Genomic DNA, 20,248 nt, shown 5'->3' on the forward strand with positions numbered 1-20,248 from the left:
GCGCGTAAAACTAAAGTTGATGTATAATAACGATGTGTAAATACTTAAATATTGTAAAAAGTATTGTATAAATTTTAATTAAAACATTCTGGCAAGAAAGAAGTTTTAGTCTGAAAGACTTTTTGAAATGTAGTATTTCAATGTAGAAAGAATTGGCACTTGCTTTGAAAAGAATAGAAGTTAACAATGTACTACTAATGTATGTTTTAAAATGCGTAAAATTAACGGCATGTTAATATGTTCTTATATACAATGTGAACTGTTATTTTAAATGTTAAGAAATACCGTGATATGGTAAAAGTGAAAGTAATGTTAAAAATTTTTTTATTCGTGTGACTGTAAAAAGACTAAATCATGGTGAATATGTGTTAAAGGTTGAATGAATGTAGTTAGGCTCTCTGACGCTACACTTCAGAGTTAGCCACTTTCAGAATAGTACCTGAGGGTTTAGAGTTGAAGTTAGGGTGTGTTACGAGGTCTTGGTATGTTGAATTTTTAACACGTCAGTGCTTTGATTGTAGGAGGAAGTGTTGAACACATAGACATAAACACATTCGTGTTTGGTGTTCTTTTACAACACATGTCAGAGAGCATGGGGAGAGATAATTAAAATAGTCATGAATGAAATAAGAATGTTAAGAGAAATATAATTATACATGTTACTTGCCATTTCATTGTGTAACATTTTATTAAACTAGTTTTCCTTCCAGATCTCTGGAAGGAACCAGATTTGAATAAAAGCTCCTGTTTAGATGCAGTACAGATGAAAAAATTGCGTGTCCTGGGAGCTGCTATTGTAAAAACAAATTTTTTTTTCTTTTAAATTTCTAGTTTCTAGCGAAAAATGTTTGTAAAAGATTGGCCTCGCGTTAGATTCTAGAGCTAAAAGTTTTCAACAAGGTCGTTTTAGACCTCAGTTTCAAACTAATTAATTCTGGCGGGAAGTATGTAAGGATCTTAAGTTTTACTAACGTTTATTTTATTTTAAATCTTTACTATCACTTCTTATTTTCTACTTCAGGCCAGAATTATATGCGTTAAAGTATTTATGCAAAGTTTTTCTGGCGAACGCCAAGTATTTAAGTTGTGGCTTTTTGCCAAGCGAGAGAGAGGAAGCAGTTAGTCGAAGCATGCCGCTTACCTTAGAAGTTTTACTCAGTTGCTGGTTGCCTTCCAGGCCAGAGGTTTAATCCTCTTGATAACTTTAAACGTATTGTAGTGTTAGCAGTTCTCTGTACTACATACGGCTTCCTGTTAATATAAGGCCAATCTTCCACGTTTATTATTTTAAAGTTAAATTAGAGTTTAGTTTTATTTTTATATTTTTACGTTTAGACCACAAGTAGTGGGTCTTTGTATTCCGAAGTACGGAAGTTATTGTAAATAGAGAAAAATAAAGGGTTTTGTATACCCTTCTTGTGTATCCTGTCTACTTCCCACAGTTGAACATAGCTTTAGTAAGCTCTCTGTTCCGAGTCAGGTCCTTGCATGTTCCCGAAGAAAGTAAGACGGAACATTGAACCTGATAGTGGGAAATATGATACTTACATTAAATTTGTTACCCAAGATAACTCCTAAATACTTCTTGTATTGAGTTACTTCTTGTATCAGAACGCTCCCAAGCAATAAACTTATTCTACGGGCAGTATTCATCTTTTTATTTACCATCATAAATTTGCTCTTAAGCAGACTGAATTCCAGTTTATGAAGATTAGACCACTGAAAAGCAGTATCAAGTAAATCTTGAGACAAAGAACAAGCATCAACGAAACTTTTGCATTGAAGAATTAAAAGCAGATCATCCACAAAACAGGGAAAAGTGCATGGAGCATCAGGGATTTTACTACAGAATCGAACAAGTATTGCCCCAATATACTAACCAGCCAGAGTATGATAAACTGGAATTGACTGTATGCTTTTGCTCTTAAGTAACACTGGAGTTATACATCGGAGTTATTACATTTAAGCATAAGGGGATAATAACAAAATTAGGCAAAATTACATAACGCAAACTGTTGAGTATACTCATTATGATATTGGATTACATAAATACAATATTGGGATTAGAGTTAATAAATATTTTGGAGATCTTTGCATTTTTATGTAAGTAGATAAACATATGGGATTAAATTTTGCTAATATACTGGCAGTCTGGTTCTTTTGTGTGAGAGTATTTGTTACAGGTAAGACTGCTTTGAGCTCATATCTTTCAATCCGAAGTCCAAAGTTCATAAATAAAGTTTACGGGGTCAGCTCAGCATGTTTGGTGTTATGGAAATCGTTCATGCTGTTTGGAATTAATTATTGGAATGATCATTCCTAGTCATTGCGCTTTCCGCTTTTCCGTTTTAGGTCCTAAGGTGTGACTTCCCTGCTAAAAATGCTCCACAGAAACCAGTAAAACTTTGTATGGGTACACATAAGATTTTATGGGTTTTTATTGACTTTTACTGGTTTCTGTTGGTCTCTGTGGGTTTTTTTTACTGGTTTCAAAATGTCCCATAGAAACCAGTAAAACTTTCTACTGGTACCTGTAGAATTTTTGATGGTCTCTACTGACTTTTACTGGTCTCTATTGATCTCTGTGGGTTTTTCTTACTGATATCAATTGACACCCATACAACCAACATCAATGGCAGAACTTTGTACTCGTTTGTATAGGTTTATATTGACTTTTACTGGTTTTCTTACTGGTATCAATATAATAATAAATCTTCTGTTGGTTTATATGGGTTTATGTTATTTTTTTTATCTGACGTTAATAGACTTCTTGTAAACAATAAAATTAACAGAATGAAAATATGATCTCTTTAAGACCATCAGAGTAACCTGGAAACGCAGGTGGTCGTTTTAGAGAGGGTTTTTACTAAATATGCTTATTTATTTGATTTAATTTTTTTTCGAAAACAATAACAGTAATCATATACACCACACACAACGAGGTCTCTCTAAGGCGACCAACCGCAAATAAAAATTCATCTTTGCAAGTCGTCGCCTTAGAAAGTGATGCTCAATACCAATATATACTCACGTTCCCAGAGATACGTTTATCTTTTAGAGGTGGTCGTCTTACGGAGATTGCATCTACGGAATGAATCTCTCTAAGGCGACCTGCCACACTTGCAGAATTTTCTTTGCGAAGGGTTGCCTTACAGAGGGATTACTCAATACCAAAGTATACTTATGTTTTCAGAAATACTGGTTTCTTTCAGAGGCGGTCGTCTTAGGGAGGGGGGTTTGCTACGAGTTGGTTCTCCGAATACACACACATAAGCACTTAACATTTCTGATATTACAAATAAACACCAGTATCAAATAACATCTCTTTAACGCGAACAAGTTCATTCACAATCGCAAAACTTTTCTGCCTGTTAACGCTGACGTGAGGAAAAAAATTGCCCCTCCCTCCCCCACTCTCAGATGTTTCTTAAAAAAGCAATATGGCACCGCTGTATTTATTGCTGTGCAATGGTGGTGTTAGTTTCTTCGTGGTTGTAGTAATGCAATATATTGTTTACTATGATTTACTGTATTACAAATTTTACTATGTTTTACTGTTTAGAAATTAGTAATAAATAATAAAATACCAGCACTGAATATGAATATACCACTAAAGCCATGCACGTGTAATCGTGTCTGATGTTTGAGAGAACGTTGCTGATAACTGACTAGTTGTGAAATGGAGTTTCTGAGCGTGAAATTGATTTTCCATATTTACTTTTATCCTGAAAAACAATGTGCTTAAAGACTGAAAAGTGATAATTTCAGACTTGATAATTTGGTTCAGTGATCAGATGCAGAAATACAGTTTTTGCATTCTACTGAAATTATATTTTGGAAAATTTATTTTTTTGATTACAGTTTAGAAATACTTTTTTAAAGCTTATTCATGTAGATGCTTTATCATTTGAATATTATGTACTAATAAATTTGAGCATACCTTACTTAAAAATGATCTTGCATGATTCAATTTTCAATTTTTCGACTAATGTGATGTGGCCGAGCCAAAAAAAATACTTTTTTACGTTTTAAAAAATGTACTAATTATATTTCGCGAGCAAAAAAGGTAAGTTTTATTAATGAAATAAACATTGAAATATTTAATGTGTTTATTACTTATTCAATGGGGTAGACAAGACATACAAGCTTAAGGAATCTTTTTTCCACTACTAAAATTATGTGAAAATTTAGATGATCATAGTAGCTTACATTGTTTTTTTTCTTTTTGGTCTATTTTTCTTTACAAGTATGAGACTAGAACCACATTTTGACATTAAATATTTTGTGCTATTTTGCTAAAACACATATAATCATTTTTATGCATACTTTAATTTTCATTATTATTAGTTTGATGAAGAAAATTTCAAATGTGTTTTTCATAAATTGCTTTTGAAATTGAAACAGATTTGTGAATAAAATTTATGAAATATTAAATGTACTAGTCTTGGGAGTATAAAAAGTGAATTATTTATTTGAAAAAAATTACATTAAGTTGAAACCTCATATAGTGGTTATTTTTTTAAATGACCACCTCTGATAATGGCACATTTGTCAGGACAATAATTAAATAACAGAACTTAAAAAATCACTCATAGTTTTGTCAGGCTACAGGAGACTGGCATTATCTCGAATTGTGGAGTTGATTGTTTTAGGAACAATTTGCTGTATAATCAATTGACTTCGGTGTAGTAATTTTTACTTGGGTAAGAATTTTGCAAAAGTAATTGAAAGTTTTTACGAGACAATTAAAACCAAAGCTTTTCGGATAATGAGTCTTATAAGGGCACTGATACAGCATTGCTTTCAAATATAGTTAGAGTAATATTTAAACATTATTTTCAGAAGCACTTCCACAGAGAATCCGGTTGTTCTCTGCAGATGAAAACCCATATAAATAAATCTTCTGTACAGCCTTACACAAATGCAGTTAAAATTACTGTCATTACGATTAAGCGAATATAGCTACATTTGTTTACAAAAAGTTATTGCTAAATACTGCACTATATAAATTTCATTTGGCATTGTAATTTCAGAAAATGCTCAGCATGAGGTATTTTTATATTATATAATCTACTGTCAAAAACAATAGCTATCTTTTCAGTACTTTAAATTATACTATTTAGAATTTTTATTTTTCAAAATAATATTTCTATACATTTTCTAAAGTATTCTTTCTACAATAGAAATCTAAATAACTTACACCTAAAACACTGACTCAAATTTATTCCAATAATGCATCGCTTTAATTAAATTTATGTTCCTTTGAGATGATATATTAAAAACTTTGTGTAATAATAAATTATTAATATACATAGGTAAATGGTATTTTTATATTTTTTTCGGGTAAAGTGCAGAATCGTCCACTTATTTATTTGGCACTTTTTACAAAAGTAAAAAGAATTGGATTTTTGTCAATTTTCTTTTGACTTTTTGAGTAAAAATAGGTCGATGTGTACATGGATAAAGTCAAAGGAGTGCGCAATGACATTTTTGTGGAATTCTGGGATGTTTTTTTAAGTGAAAATAGGTCGATGTGTACATGGATACCGAGTATGTGCAATTCTTAAAAACACGCCAAGCAGTGGACGATTCTACACTTTCCCCATTTTTCTATACGAATTTAGTTTCATTAAATTAGTTATTTAGTATAATTATGTGTATATGAGTATATTCATACTTATTCACATAGATGGAATTTTTACAGTACGAAAGTTGATCTTTTTTACATCAAGAACTACATATAGTATAAATACCCATGATGTTATAGATTTTATTCATATAAAATCTGTGGAAGATTATATAGCACTAAAAGGGAGATACGGAATAAAACAGTATACGCTATGAGATATTTCCTTAATTCCCGAACTGTGCGTTGAGAATTGGTATTTGTTGAGACCTGTAAATTTTTTTAAATTCGTTTTGTTACAATATAATTTTTTGTATTTTGGATATTATTAAGTTTATTATATGTTATCTTCATGTTTCATTTATCTTTTGAGAGATACAGGTAACATTCAAAGTATTTTAATAAGGGGCCCACACAGTGTTTGTATATTATTATTTCTTCACTACATTATATTCTAGGATTCATCCTTTCTTCCACGCAAAACATCTATGTGTATGCGTGTCACAATAAGCTGCAGGTTGTTACTATCAGCGGTAAGCGAGCTTTAAGGGGATAGCAAGAATGCTAAATTTGAACTCTATGTTAAGTTTCTAATTTGGGAGTCCCATATTCTTTTTGCTTGCTTGTTAATAATGTTTCTCTTCCTGAAAGTTTGGGGGCTAATCTTTGGAATATGGTAACAGGTAGTTTGGCGACATTTTGGTAAGGCGATAAAGGTTACTAGCTAGGACTTTAGCAGTGTACATGGATAAAGTCAAAGTGTGCGCAATGCCATTTTTGTGCAATTCTGGGATGTTTTTTTAAGTGAAAATAGGTCGACGTGTACATGGATACCGTGTATGTGCAGTTCTTAACAACGCGGTAAGCAGTTTGCGATTCTGCACTTTCTTCCAATTTCACACCTAATCTTTGTCATGATCAAACACTTTTGTTCCATAAAAGTTCTAGCATAAGCGTAATTCGGCTAGCAGATCGTTGGAAAAAAATGTTGAGTTAAAAAAAAAAAAAAAAAAAAAAAAAAAAAAATGCCTTTACTTCGTGAAAAGAAAATGGTGTACAAACAAAAACTAGCAGGTTGCTGTAGCAGGGTTGATCGCCAAAAAATCGCCAAGTTACTATAATCCAAAGATTAACCAATTTGGGTTTCTTCTAGTTTTGTTTTTTAATTTGGTTTAGTGCATTGTAGGTAACTTAAAATTTAAGCAGATGCTAGAAAGTACCATCCTTTGGCAATACATTTCTCATTAGGTATCAACTTGTTAAACAAGTTGATGTTATTAAATACAATTGTTTAATTTCCCAATTAAAGAACTGAAATACAAAATATATGCAGTGAGATACAGTACTATATGTATATATTTATAATGAAATCAATAATATATATACAGTCAAAGTAATGATTCGCAACCATCAAATGAAATGGTATGTATATATATATATATATATATATATATATATATATATATACATAATAATTTACTTCCTAAACAGTATTGATTAATTGATTATATTATCTCCTAAGTTTAATTAAAGTAGAATCCATACTGGTAAGTTATATTTTGAAAGATGTTTTGAAGTAATTTGAAAGCAAAATGTTAATAATGTTTTAACGGGGACTAGAGTTAAATCATCACGAAGAATAATATTTCAATTGTAAAAAGAAAAATTAAAACATGTAATTATTGTCATTGATCGGAAATTAGTTGACTTTTCAAGGGGAACAAACCAACTCCCGTTCAATGAACAATAATTGATAAAAATACGTAAATATGAAAGTGTTTCGTCTTTACTCGAGTTATAAGTTAAAGCCAAACCGGCAATTCTAGTCAGGCCAAATATTTCCGCGAATAGTTGCTACTCAAAGAACTTATTCTCATGAAGCATTTTAGTCAATTCAATTTGGAGTAAAATCAATTACTGTAGAGAAATCCTGTAAAACTCGAGTAACCGTCCCCGACACTATCATCTTTATGTATTTGAGTACTATAGTATTTGTAGAAATTAAACATTGGAAATTGTCATTATGAAATCGAATTCAAAGTAAAGTTGAAATAAACATAGAAGATTATAAAAAAGATAAATAATGCAAACTTTGTAAAAACAAATCAAAGAAAACATAAAAATAATATAAACATAATATAGAAAATAATATAAATAAGATCAGTGCATGTACATGAAGATATAAAGGCCAGAAAGGTATTAAGTAACTTACATTCTTTCTAGTGGGGGAGTTGGCAAAGTGTTCTCTTCGTGTCTGACTCAGAAGTGTAGGGTGTCCGAAAATTCTTAGCGGCAGTAGGGGCTTTGAATAATATCAGTCGGTAAGACTTGGGTGAAGTAATTTATGGTAGTGGGTCGGACTTGGAATTCTTGAGGGATGTATTTTGTGGAGTTCTTATCTGAGAGAGACCGTCTGTTAAGATTTTTTTTGAAAATACTAGTGAATGGAAATTAATTAATTTCTGGCTAATTGTCGTGTCGCAATGATTAGGAATTTAAGAAAGGAAAAAGGCATTTCCGCTGTCCAAGAGCTAAAAGACAGTCTAAAGGCAGGAAATAGGCCCATTTTTTTAGTAACAGTATAGTAATAGTATATGTCTGAAGACAATTAGCTTTTTACAATATATACAATTGAGTAATTACACTATATACAAATCTTTCAACTGACAGTCATCCAACTTATACCGCCTTCTCAGGTTTAGGAATAAATTATCATATCCCTATCAGTTAAATGATTTAGAGTGAGTATTTAACGCCTGCTCTTTTAAGGCAATGGTTGATAAATTGAAAGGGAATTAGATTATTTTTGAGAATTTTGATAAGGATCAAAATTTCGCGTTGTAAATCTATTGTATCTGTGCATATAGTTTTAATTCGTTGTATTTGATTAATTATAGTATTGTTAATTACTTTTTTGGATATGTTGGAGTTCCAATTTATTAATTTGTTAGTATTGAAATTGAAGTTTCTTGTTTTGTCAAAAAGTAAAATTTTTTTGTAGTTAATGATTTGAAGATCTAGAAAGTCTATGCTATTTTGTGAATTATTAGTTTTATTAAGTTTAAGACAATTCGGATAAATGTCGGAGTTTTCAATTTTACCAAAATTATTAATTGTAATAAGGTCATCAATATATCTGTAGGTGTGTTTGTAGTAATTTAACTCTTGTGGTTGTAGATTTTTTTGGAAGTTAAATTCTTTGACAAATAAAAAGATATTACAGATCGAGGTGCTGGAATGTAAGCCCATTGGTAATCCTCTGACTTGTTTAAAAAGTTTATTTTGAAACTTGATGGAGTTATGAAATAGTGTGCATTTTAGGTAGGTTTTCCATTTGTCAAGAGTCATGATATTGAGTATATTAGGGAAAAGTTTTGGTAGATCAAGTAGACTGGTATAGATTTCTTCTAGAGGAAGTGAGGTATATAAGTTTTCAAAATCATAGCAGTTAATGTTTTGGATGTTAATGGTATGAATGGTATTAATGACAGGAGTGTTATTATGAATGATCCAGCAATAGTTATGATTAGTTTAACAATCATTGAAAATAAATTTACAGATTTAATTGAAAAATAATAGTCTATATTTTTCTTGTAATTATTAGTTCCATTAGCTATAAATCTAAATTTTAATGGTGTTTTATGGAATTTGGGAATCGCATAAAGATTAGTAAATCTGTAGTTGTAGTTTGCATTGAAAGTAATATTGAGTTTCTTATGAAAAGTTTTAATCCTGTTTATTATAGATGTTTCTGTAAGGTTGGCTGATTGATAAATAAAGTTTAAAATAAAATATTCATAAATAAAGTATTCATAAAGTTCTTTATGAATAATCTCAGTGTAGAATTGTTTTCATATAATGCTAAAGTTATTAGTTGCTTTATCTATTTTTGTAATAGTAAAAAGCTGTTTTAATTTACTAATATCTGATGTAAGTTGCGACCAATTCAGTGTACTTTTAAATTTGAGGTGACTGATTTCTGTGGATATGCGTTGAAGAATTTTAGCTTTCCATTTTAAGAAGGTATCTATGGGTAAATTCAGTTGATAGCTTGCTTTAACTATAAATTCGTTGATGTTGTTTTCCAAAGTCTTGTAACAGTAATTTGTAGTAATGTTTCTGACTGGTCTAAATTTTGTACCATAACTCATTAGTGTTTTTAGTTGATGGTTTTGTATAATATTCAGGTTGCCAGTAATTATGTGCTGGTGATGAGAAACTACGTAATTGCTGTAAATTGGTGTCTTACAATGTCATTCTGCAGTTTCATCTATTTCATGGTGGTTAGTAAGCAAGTTGCTTAAGGTCCTTTGATATTTAAATGCAATCATTGGTATTGTGTCAACTGCGGGGAAGTAATCTTTACAATCTCTGATGGTTCTTGAGAAATGAATATTGTCAAACTGCGGATCTGTAATATCTTTTTATTTGTCAAAGAATTTAACTTCCAAAAAAATCTACAACCACAAGAGTTAAATTACTACAAACACACCTACAGATATATTGATGACCTTATTACAATTAATAATTTTGGTAAAATTGAAAACTCCGACATTTATCCGAATTGTCTTAAACTTAATAAAACTAATAATTCACAAAATAGCATAGACTTTCTAGATCTTCAAATCATTAACTACAAAAAAATTTTACTTTTTGACAAAACAAGAAACTTCAATTTCAATACTAACAAATTAATAAATTGGAACTCCAACATATCCAAAAAAGTAATTAACAATACTATAATTAATCAAATACAACGAATTAAAACTATATGCACAGATACAATAGATTTACAACGCGAAATTTTGATCCTTATCAAAATTCTCAAAAATAATCTAATTCCCTTTCAATTTATCAACCATTGCCTTAAAAGAGCAGGCGTTAGATACTCACTCTAAATCATTTAACTGATAGGGATATGATAATTTATTCCTAAACCTGAGAAGGCGGTATAAGTTGGATGACTGTCAGTTGAAAGATTTGTATATAGTGTAATTACTCAATTGTATATATTGTAAAAAGCTAATTGTCTTCAGACATATACTATTACTATACTGTTACTAAAAAATGGGCCTATTTCCTGCCTTTAGACTGTCTATTAGCTCTTGGACAGCGAAAATGCCATTTTCCTTTCTTAAATTCCTAATCATTGCGACACGACAATTAGCCAGAAATTAATTAATTTCCATTCACTAATATTTTCAAAAAAAAATCTTAACAGACGGTCTCTCTCAGATAAGAACTCCACAAAATACATCCCTCAAGAATTCCAAGTCCGACCCACTACCATAAATTACTTCACCCAAGTCTTACCGACTGATATTATTCAAAGCCCCTACTGCCGCTAAGAATTTTCGGACACCCTACACTTCTGAGTCAGACACGAAGAGAACACTTTGCCAACACCCCCACTAGAAAGAATGTAAGTTACTTAATACCTTTCTGGCCTTTATATCTTCATGTACATGCACTGATCTTATTTATATTATTTTCTATATTATTTTTATATTATTTTTATGTTTTCTTTGATTTGTTTTTACAAAGTTTGCATTATTTATCTTTTTTATAATCTTCTATGTTTATTTCAACTTTACTTTGAATTCGATTTTATAATGACAATTTCCAATGTTTAATTTCTACAAATAATATAGTACTCAAATACATAAAGATGATAGTGTCGGGGACGGTTACTCGAGTTTTACAGGATTTCTCTACAGTAATTGATTTTACTCCAAATTGAATTGACTAAAATGCTTCATGAGAATAAGTTCTTTGAGTAGCAACTATTCGCGGAAATATTTGGCCTGACTAGAATTGCCGGTTTGGCTTTAAGTTATAACTCGAGTAAAGACGAAACACTTTCATATTTACGTATTTTTATCAATTATTGTTCATTGAACGGGAATTGGTTTGTTCCCCTTGAAAAGTCAACTAATTTCCGATCAATGACAATAATTACATGTTTTAATTTTTCCTTTTACAATTGAAATATTATTCTTCGTGATGATTTAACTCCAGTCCCCGTTAAAACATTATTAACATTTTGCTTTCAAATTACTTCAAAACATCTTTCAAAATATAACTTACCAGTATGGATTCTACTTTAATTAAACTTAGGAGATAATATAATCAATTAATCAATACTGTTTAGGAAATAAATTATTATTAACTAACTTTGCAGCAATTGCGCAAGTAATAATAACTTGTATTCGCACTAAATGGATTTAAGTTCATACAACATTATATATATATATTTATATATATATATATATAAGCAGCTGAATCCGTAATGAACAGCAAGAATTTTGATGGCTTAGAGATATGAAACTCCGGTCCACAATGAATAAGAAAGTTGGCAGTCGAGGTACATTTAATTCAACTTTTCTTTCAGCAAATATGTTGCAGCCACAAACAAGTTGGCACATTATTTATGCCTATTCCAAAAATTAACATTTTTTGATAAATGTGTTGTAAGAAACAAGGAGCAGACAGACTGCAATCCAGCTAGTCCAAAGCGTAAAAAGGGTATGTTAAGGGTGAAATCTTAATTTAGACCGAGTTAATTTTGGTTCTCGATGCATTTTTTACTCGTATTTGATAGTTAATACTGCTGTAAAATTACTATTGCCTGTTTGAGTTTTAGTTCCTTCTACAACATCAAATTATGTAAGAGTCATATGACATGAATTAATCTCGAAATGATGCGTGCAGAAAGATTACTGTTTTTAGAATAGAGAAGGAAAATTAATTTTACACTGCTAATTTAATCTTTTGCATGTTCCTTATTTTTCTTACATATATATATATGTACATATATCATTCAATGGTTGTGAATCATGACTTTGGTTATTATCTTTCTGTTCATTTTATTTTCAAAATTATATAAAAGTATTTTAAAATTTTGTAGAGAATTTATACAAATATTTTGGAATATGTTTATAGATATTGACGTGCATTAAGAAGGACAAGGGCTCCTAGGGTTCTAGATATTTTAAAATTTTTATTTATTCGCATTGAATTTTATTTAAAATTACTTTACATGCTTTCTCCGCCATTTAGTTCTGTACATTTCATCAGTGCTAATTATGTACTTCTGCTGGTTTATGTTTTTATGGAAATTTGATTTACAGTTCTATTTTTATGTATTGTTTTTTATAGGGATTCTGTATATGGATACCCGTTCTATGTACGATTCCATGTATGGATACTCCACTGTGGTATAATGCTATTGGTTCTGTTTATGGGTTTTTGTTTACTGTTTTGTGCAGCGATTTTTCCAAGAGGCACCTTTATTGGTCTGTGGATTTTTGTGTAGTGGTTTTTACAGGATTTGGCGTATGGGTGCCTGTATAGGTGTACATGCTTTTGTCTACTGGTTTTTACAAGGCATAGACCTATGGAATATCCATTTTTTAATGGAAATTTGGCCAATGGATATGCATATAAAGTTCTGATTTTTGGCTATTGTTTTTTACTCGGATTTTGTTTATAGTGCCTACAGTTCTACAGGTTTCTACAGAGATTTGGCATACTCGTATCCGTACAGTCGTACGGGTTTCTGTTTACAGGATTTTTACGGGTATTTGGCCCACAGGTACCCGTACGGCCGTGCAGATTTCTTTCTATGGGTTTTTACGGGTTTTTGGCCTATGGGTACCCGTACAACCGTAGGGTTTCTTTTTATGGGTTTTTACGGGTATTTGGCCTACGGGTACCCGTACAACCGTACGGGTTTCTTTTTATGGGTTTTTACGGGTACCCGTACAACCGTACGGGTTTCTTTCTATGGGTTTTTACGGGGATTTGGCCTACGGGTACCCGTACAGCTGTACGGGTTTCTGTCTGTGGGTTTTTACGGGGATTTGGCCTACGGGTACCCGCAGAGCTGTATGGGTACCCGTAGGCCAATTCCCCGTAAAAAAATTTTATGGGTTTCTACGGGGTATTTTTAGCAGGGTTGGCATAGGTCCAGTCCATGCTCTAGAGCACTCAACTTTATGGGCATGTTCATGATTTTGGGATATAGGTGGCTTTGAGATATCACCAATTTTCAGATGTGCGGGTCATTTGTAAAAGAGCAGCAGAATATATAGGCCTTAACGGGTGAGATAAGTTAGGAAGGATTTCGGAGCTACTGATTTCTGTGCCTATTTTGGGAAAGAACTGGTGAGTGCACCGACCTATTGTGTCATTATTCCACTCTTCTTGCTTTTTGTGGCTTAGGTGTTTATTTAGGATTCTTCGTAGTTGCGATTTCGGAAGCTTGATTGTAGAGACATTAGGTAGTTTTTTTGAAAGCAGACAAGATTAAAAATAGCAAACGCCTTCGCCGGGAATCAAACCACGGACCTCTGGAATACCGGCCCAGCGTGCTACCGTTACACCACGAAGGCACGCTAGGGAAGTGGGAAAAAACTCGCCTTCTTTGGAAAGAGCAGCTATTTTTGATTGTCGGCGATGTCAGATTGTTAGCGGTGTCGACGGTCGGCGGTGTCAGATTGCCGTTGCGCCATTTGATCCAAGTTATGGTTATTCCAGCATCAAGATCTTTAGGTAATGGATTTATTTTATGGGTGAGGTGAGAACGGTTGTCTGGATTTCGGATGAAGAGCATGGCTTTCTCAGTTAACGAATATTTTGGAGAAATTTTTTATTGACGCAATGCTCATGGCAGCTTTATAGCTGAGTTCTGCTTCATGTGTGCTATTGTGGACGAAATCATCAACCGAAAATAATGTAAAAATGTAAAACAGAACCGAATTAAAAACCGATTAAAAAGGGAGCAGGAATTTAATTTTTACTTTTGTTATTATTCTAAGTTAACGATGTTTTATGATTACGCCAAATTCAGAGCTAGTTGGCGTCCTTAAGATGTCAATCGGAGTTTAGGATTTCAAGCTAAGTACTAACTGTTCATTCTGTTCAGAAGTCTGTCTAGTACCATTTGAAAAGAATTTAAAAAAGACACACTCCGGCAGAACGTACAAACGTCATAGAAAACACCATGCTTCGTTCTTCCATTAAGCGTTTGGTTTTAAATTTTGTATTTTTTTTTTTTTTTTTTTTTTTTTTTTTTTTTTATACAAACTGTCATATCGAAAAATCGTATTTTATGTGTTTTGTAGCATTTTCAGCTAAATTATTTCTAATTACTCTTATTTCTAAGTAAAAGTAATCAAATATCTAAATCTAATAAAATAATTAGGTATCTTTTCTTCCCTCCGATGGCTAGGCAAAATGTTACAAAGAACTAAAATCTTATAAACAGAGGTTACAAACAATAGAAATAAAAACAAAAAAGTGTCTCTATAATTTAAAATTTAATTATTTACTTCATGAGAATGATTAATTTACAACTACATAACAATTTAAGCATTCTTATAAAATAAGAATTTAAAATCAACTTCATGGAATTTTTAACTATTTCAAAGACAGTTAAAAAGAAGTTATTTTATGTTTGTATCAAAATTTTTTATTATCATTTCTGATGAAAAAAATGATAATTTATACATACTTATAAAACTTTGGAATATTTTGAAAAAAATTTTTCCAAAAACTTAACTTTAATAAACCATAAAAGAAATTTAAACTGTCAGGGATTTTAGAAATTATCAATGGTTTAAATATTCTACGACATTCAAAATCATACCAAAAGGAAGAAATTTCTATGACATCCAAAAATACTTTTGTTACAAGTTATATTCCCATAGCATTATCCCCCCCCCCAAAAAAAAAGAGTGAAAGAAAAGTAACTATTTTTATATAAAAAGAGAATATAGGTATATAAACTGGAAAACCAAATGATTTTTCAAACAAAATATTTACATTACAGAAAAAATTTTTATGTGGCAGGAAAATGATTAATAGCTCTTAATGACCTCAAGAATCATAAATGACGTTTTAAACGGACGTGTACATATAGAAAACATGGAAAATTTTCGATAAAGAAATAGAAAGAAAAGGAAAAGAAAAAAGAACTCAGTTTTGCAGTGCGACGGCGAGAAATCTTTCCAAAAAGTAACTACTTCTGAGCTAAGAGAAGCAAAAAGCTCAGTTCCGAACAAGCTGGTCGATTATCAGTTGTCCCCGTCTTTTGATTGACAGCCATGGCGCTGTGAAGTGGGTGTGGAGGACAAGCGATAAAATGGCACAGAGTGTGGAAAAAACGTCAGGTGTTCTGAAACGAAAAGCAGAATTGGGGGATGGGAGTTTGCAGCCGCCTTTGGTGAAGATTCGAGGGTGGCTGTTGGGGTGATTCAATCATTCAGTTTCTTTTTCGTTGTTACCTACTCCACCTCCTATCCTTCACCCTCATATGAAGAATTTTCCTTTTATGACGTCAGATAGGTGATGCCACAGTTTAGTAAGAATGCAGAGATAACTCCGTGATATTCCAACTCCTGTTTAGGTAAACTTAATGTTGTAGAATGTATTTATTTAGAATGCAAATTCAACACACTAAAATACTCATATAGTCTTCACCACTGTCAATGAGAATTCCTAAAACAGCTAACGTTTTCTTAATCATAAAGCTGAACATGAATGATTTCTCAACATAAACGAGGTAAAATGTCGTAGACATCTTATAATTGTATCTGTATTTTATTTAGGGAATTTTACTGTGTTAAAAGTGGCCCAGACGGCATAGTGGTTAGGGGAGCCTGCTGCGATGTCAGGGTTCGAATCCCGGAGAAGGCATAGATGTTGTATGTATAGTGTCTCTGCGGCATGGAGGCACTCTAAATATATGGGAAGCCGAATGTCCTGGGAGACCCTCGGATCACCATCCCAAGATGCTTTCCCTTAAAAATTGGGTTGGAAAGTAGAAGTCGAACTTCTCTTTAGAGTGGGCTCTGGCAACCACTATTCCGTGTAATGTGGAAGAAAGAGTAATTTATTCTATTAGTGCATACAGTTATTATGTAAAATTCGTTCAAATGGGTTCGGGAACAGTCAAAAGGGATATTTTTGAAACATGATACCCGAAATTTTTCGCGAATACAGTACTTCTTTCTTATTTTGTACTGTAAGAATTATGTTAATTTTATTAACAGTTAAATTTTAAGTTCGTTTCCTGTCAAATTCTTAACTTCAACTTACTACTTCAGGCCAGAACGTAGTTTTAGAATCACTCTGAATACACAATGAGGAAGAGCGGCATTTAACCGAGAAGTTCTGCTTGCTGAGTTAGAGAGAATCAGAGTTTCTGATTAGCGCTTGTTTGCTTTTTGGGCTACTCTCTCTCAAAGTTGTTATCACGCTCGGCCGTACTCAGGCCCTTGATAGCTTCGCAGTCATTAGGGTTAAGGGGCCAACTCGGTTATAATCTTGATAGCTTCGGCTAGATCTCTTTAGTTTAAAATTAGTTTCAGTTTATTTCTTAGTTTCTTAAGTTCAAGCCCAAGTGTCGCCTTTTATTATACACTCCAAGACGGAGTTCTGTTAAATCTTATTTGAATAATAAAGGGTTGATTACCCTTCCATCTTGTTGTTTCTTGTCATACGAACTTAAGCGATTATTCGCTTAGGAGTTCTTAAGATTCTTCACTTTCTACAGTAACTGAAAATTACACAAGTGAGAATCTCACAGTACAAGGAAATAAAGTATTAAATTTCTTACCACATAGCTGTGCATCTATTTCCTAGCACTTATGAGCAAGACTTGCGGGAAATACTTATTCATATCGCAATACTTTATACTATTTTTTTCTCTTTTTAATCCGAGGATCTGAAATCCGTGAATTAGAAGAAAATAAACATTTCGAAATATTTATTTCGGGTTGTTTAATGAAATTGTTTCGATGCTTGAAACATGGTTACGTAAAATTAATATATGAAATTTGGCTGAGATTTCTTAGTTCCGAAATTTAAAAAAAAAAAATTTATAATCTTAAAAGAACAAAATTGTTTTGATAACTAAAATTTACAACTACTCTTAAACTGTTGTTTTAGTATTTTAGCATGTTAATCTTGCTCTAGTCAGTAAGCGAAACATATTTAATAAATTTTGAAAAGAATTCATGTTTAGTAGAGTGACGCTTAAGGAGCAGAGGTCGTTTGAACTTTATCTTAATATGAGAAGTAATATCTGTGGAAAGGAAAAAAAAAGTGAATGTAAGTAATATATGTTGAATTTTTTGTTACCCACTGCCATAAACAAGTTGACAGTGGGAGAAAAAATGATAGAATTCTGTATCATATTTTGTCACACAGATCCTTTTAAAGTGTCATATTAAAATATCTCACTTCTTCACACAGAACGTTTGGAAATGCTCAGAAGAAAAGTACAGTAAGTCAAAAAGACAGTTTAGAAAGTTATTAGAAATTATAATTAACATTCACGAGAAGTAAAATCTTAAAATGCAGTGGAATTTCTAATGCTTAAGCCTACATAGCATTTAAAGAGCACACATAGGCTACATAGCATGTAAAGTTGCAAAGCATCAGCAGTTCGTTTGGATTCGATTCCATGAAATAGAATAGAATGATTGCATAAATTTTTACTGCTTTTTCCATAAGAAAATATGCATAGATGAAGGCACTGGAGCTTTAGCAGCTTATGCGGGTACTAATAAAAGTGAAATCCATAATTTCAATCATGCTATTACAAATGATAAAGTGTTACTTATAAATGTGAAAATTGGTGTAAATTTTAAGATTTATGATTATTCGTAAAAAAATTGTGGGTATATAAAATTTTTATAATCGTGATCTTGTGTGTAAAGATTTTTTGGAAATGTTTCCTTGAAGTATCAAAACTGGGATGTGAACGTTACAGAGAAAAGAACTTTCTACAGATTGGACTCAAATCATCATAGGACTTTAAAAATCATTATTGAACTCAAAATTTTACATATTGTAATTTTATTGTTTGAAATCTAATATTTTTTGTATGTTTCAAAATTATATTTCTCATGTTTTTGCTACTCTAATGCTTTTTCTCTCAAAAAGGCTTCTCTATCGCTCCGCCTTCTTCTTTTGAAAGGAGGGAATGTGTAAGATAAAAAATATGAAAGCAAACTTTTAAATTTAATTCATTAATAACCTCTTTTATTTTTTATTTCGTTTGGGAACTTCATCTATCTGCCCTAAAAATAGCGCTTAAGTCTAAACTGCGACATTCAAATTAATCATGCAATCTTACGTAACCGTTAATGCAGATGCTTTTTGACCAATTACCCAAATTGCAAACCAAAACTTTTCTCTTCGCGTGCTTCCATCTTGCATAATTACGCACTTCAGCTTTGCTCTCTACTCTGCTAAGATGTAATTTCGCTGGCTTGCTTTCTATCTCAACAATATCAAAAATGGAAATCTTCTGTGGAAAGACACGACTACAGTGCCAAGTGATTGTGACCACAAATATCAATTGCAAATAAAAGTGGAATTAAAACTGCCTCGACTGCCAAGTTCTTTATATATTACGAAGTTAACATTATTAGCATACTACGCAATCAAAATTCTCCTTCAATATGGATCTAAGCATGCATCGGCACTGGTCCGGCTTTTCCTTGTGCCTTTATTATTACATATATATAGATAGATAGTCAGACAAACAGATACACAGATACACAGACAGATAAATAGATATTAATTTGGAAGTCAAACAAAAAAATCAGCGCTATGTTTGCAAATTTTCATAGAAAAGAGATTTTTAGCGCTGACAGATTTCGAATTGTGGCATGGAAACAAATCATGGTCCCTGCAGAGATTTTTAAAAATTGCACAATCTTACGTTTTAAAATTTCTATATATTTTGACGAAAAGATTCTATATACATACTTCGATATCTGATATACTTCGACATTACATCATACCATCAACAGGAAATAGATTTCAAATTTCATCATCATGTAAAACACCAAAACATTTGTTTTACAGTTTGTCGGATATGATGAGGTCTTATTGATTCACCCTTGCTTCATCTAACAATATTAGATGTAGAACCATGAACATATAAATGAATATCTTCGCTGAAAATTACCTTTTTCCAATTATTTATGATTTAACATTTGTGTTTCTTCAAGGTATTTTACGGTTTCTTGTATATGTTGAGATTTTATTGATTCACCTTTGCTTCACCTAACAACATTAGATGTATAACCACGAACACAGAATGCATATCATAGCTGAAAATTACCTTTCGCAGTTATTTAAAGTTTAAGATTTGTGTTTTAGCTTTGAGAAGTCTACGCCACACATTTGAAGAGTCAACATCAATACCAGTAGACAATGGATAGCTTTTTTAAGGAAACTGTTAGTTTTAATTGGATCAATAATGCTATTTCATGGTAGAAATTGATCAGATATTGGAGTCCTATTCCTTTTCCTTCCACATTTGCCTTTCCTCTCTGGAGAAAAGGATCCAGTTTCATTGTGTCTCTTCAGTGTTTCAGAAATATTCGATTTATCAACATCGGTCAAGGAAGCGGTATTCTTACAGTCATGTATTTGTGACTGTTAAGTGTTACTGTGCCCTTGCTGTCTTTCTAGGTGTTGTAACCGCTTTTAGTACACTAAAATGAAAGAACATAAATCATATTAAAAAAAATATTCAAAAGCAATTTCCTCTTTTAACAAAAACAAGCTTAAAATGATGCAATAATCCTAATTTATTGGCTA

The sequence above is a fragment of the Stegodyphus dumicola genome, chromosome 2 (genome assembly GCF_044657685.1).
Source record: "Stegodyphus dumicola isolate Sdum_Otavi_A_Nest chromosome 2, ASM4465768v1".
Classification (NCBI taxonomy): Eukaryota; Metazoa; Arthropoda; class Arachnida; order Araneae; family Eresidae; genus Stegodyphus; species Stegodyphus dumicola.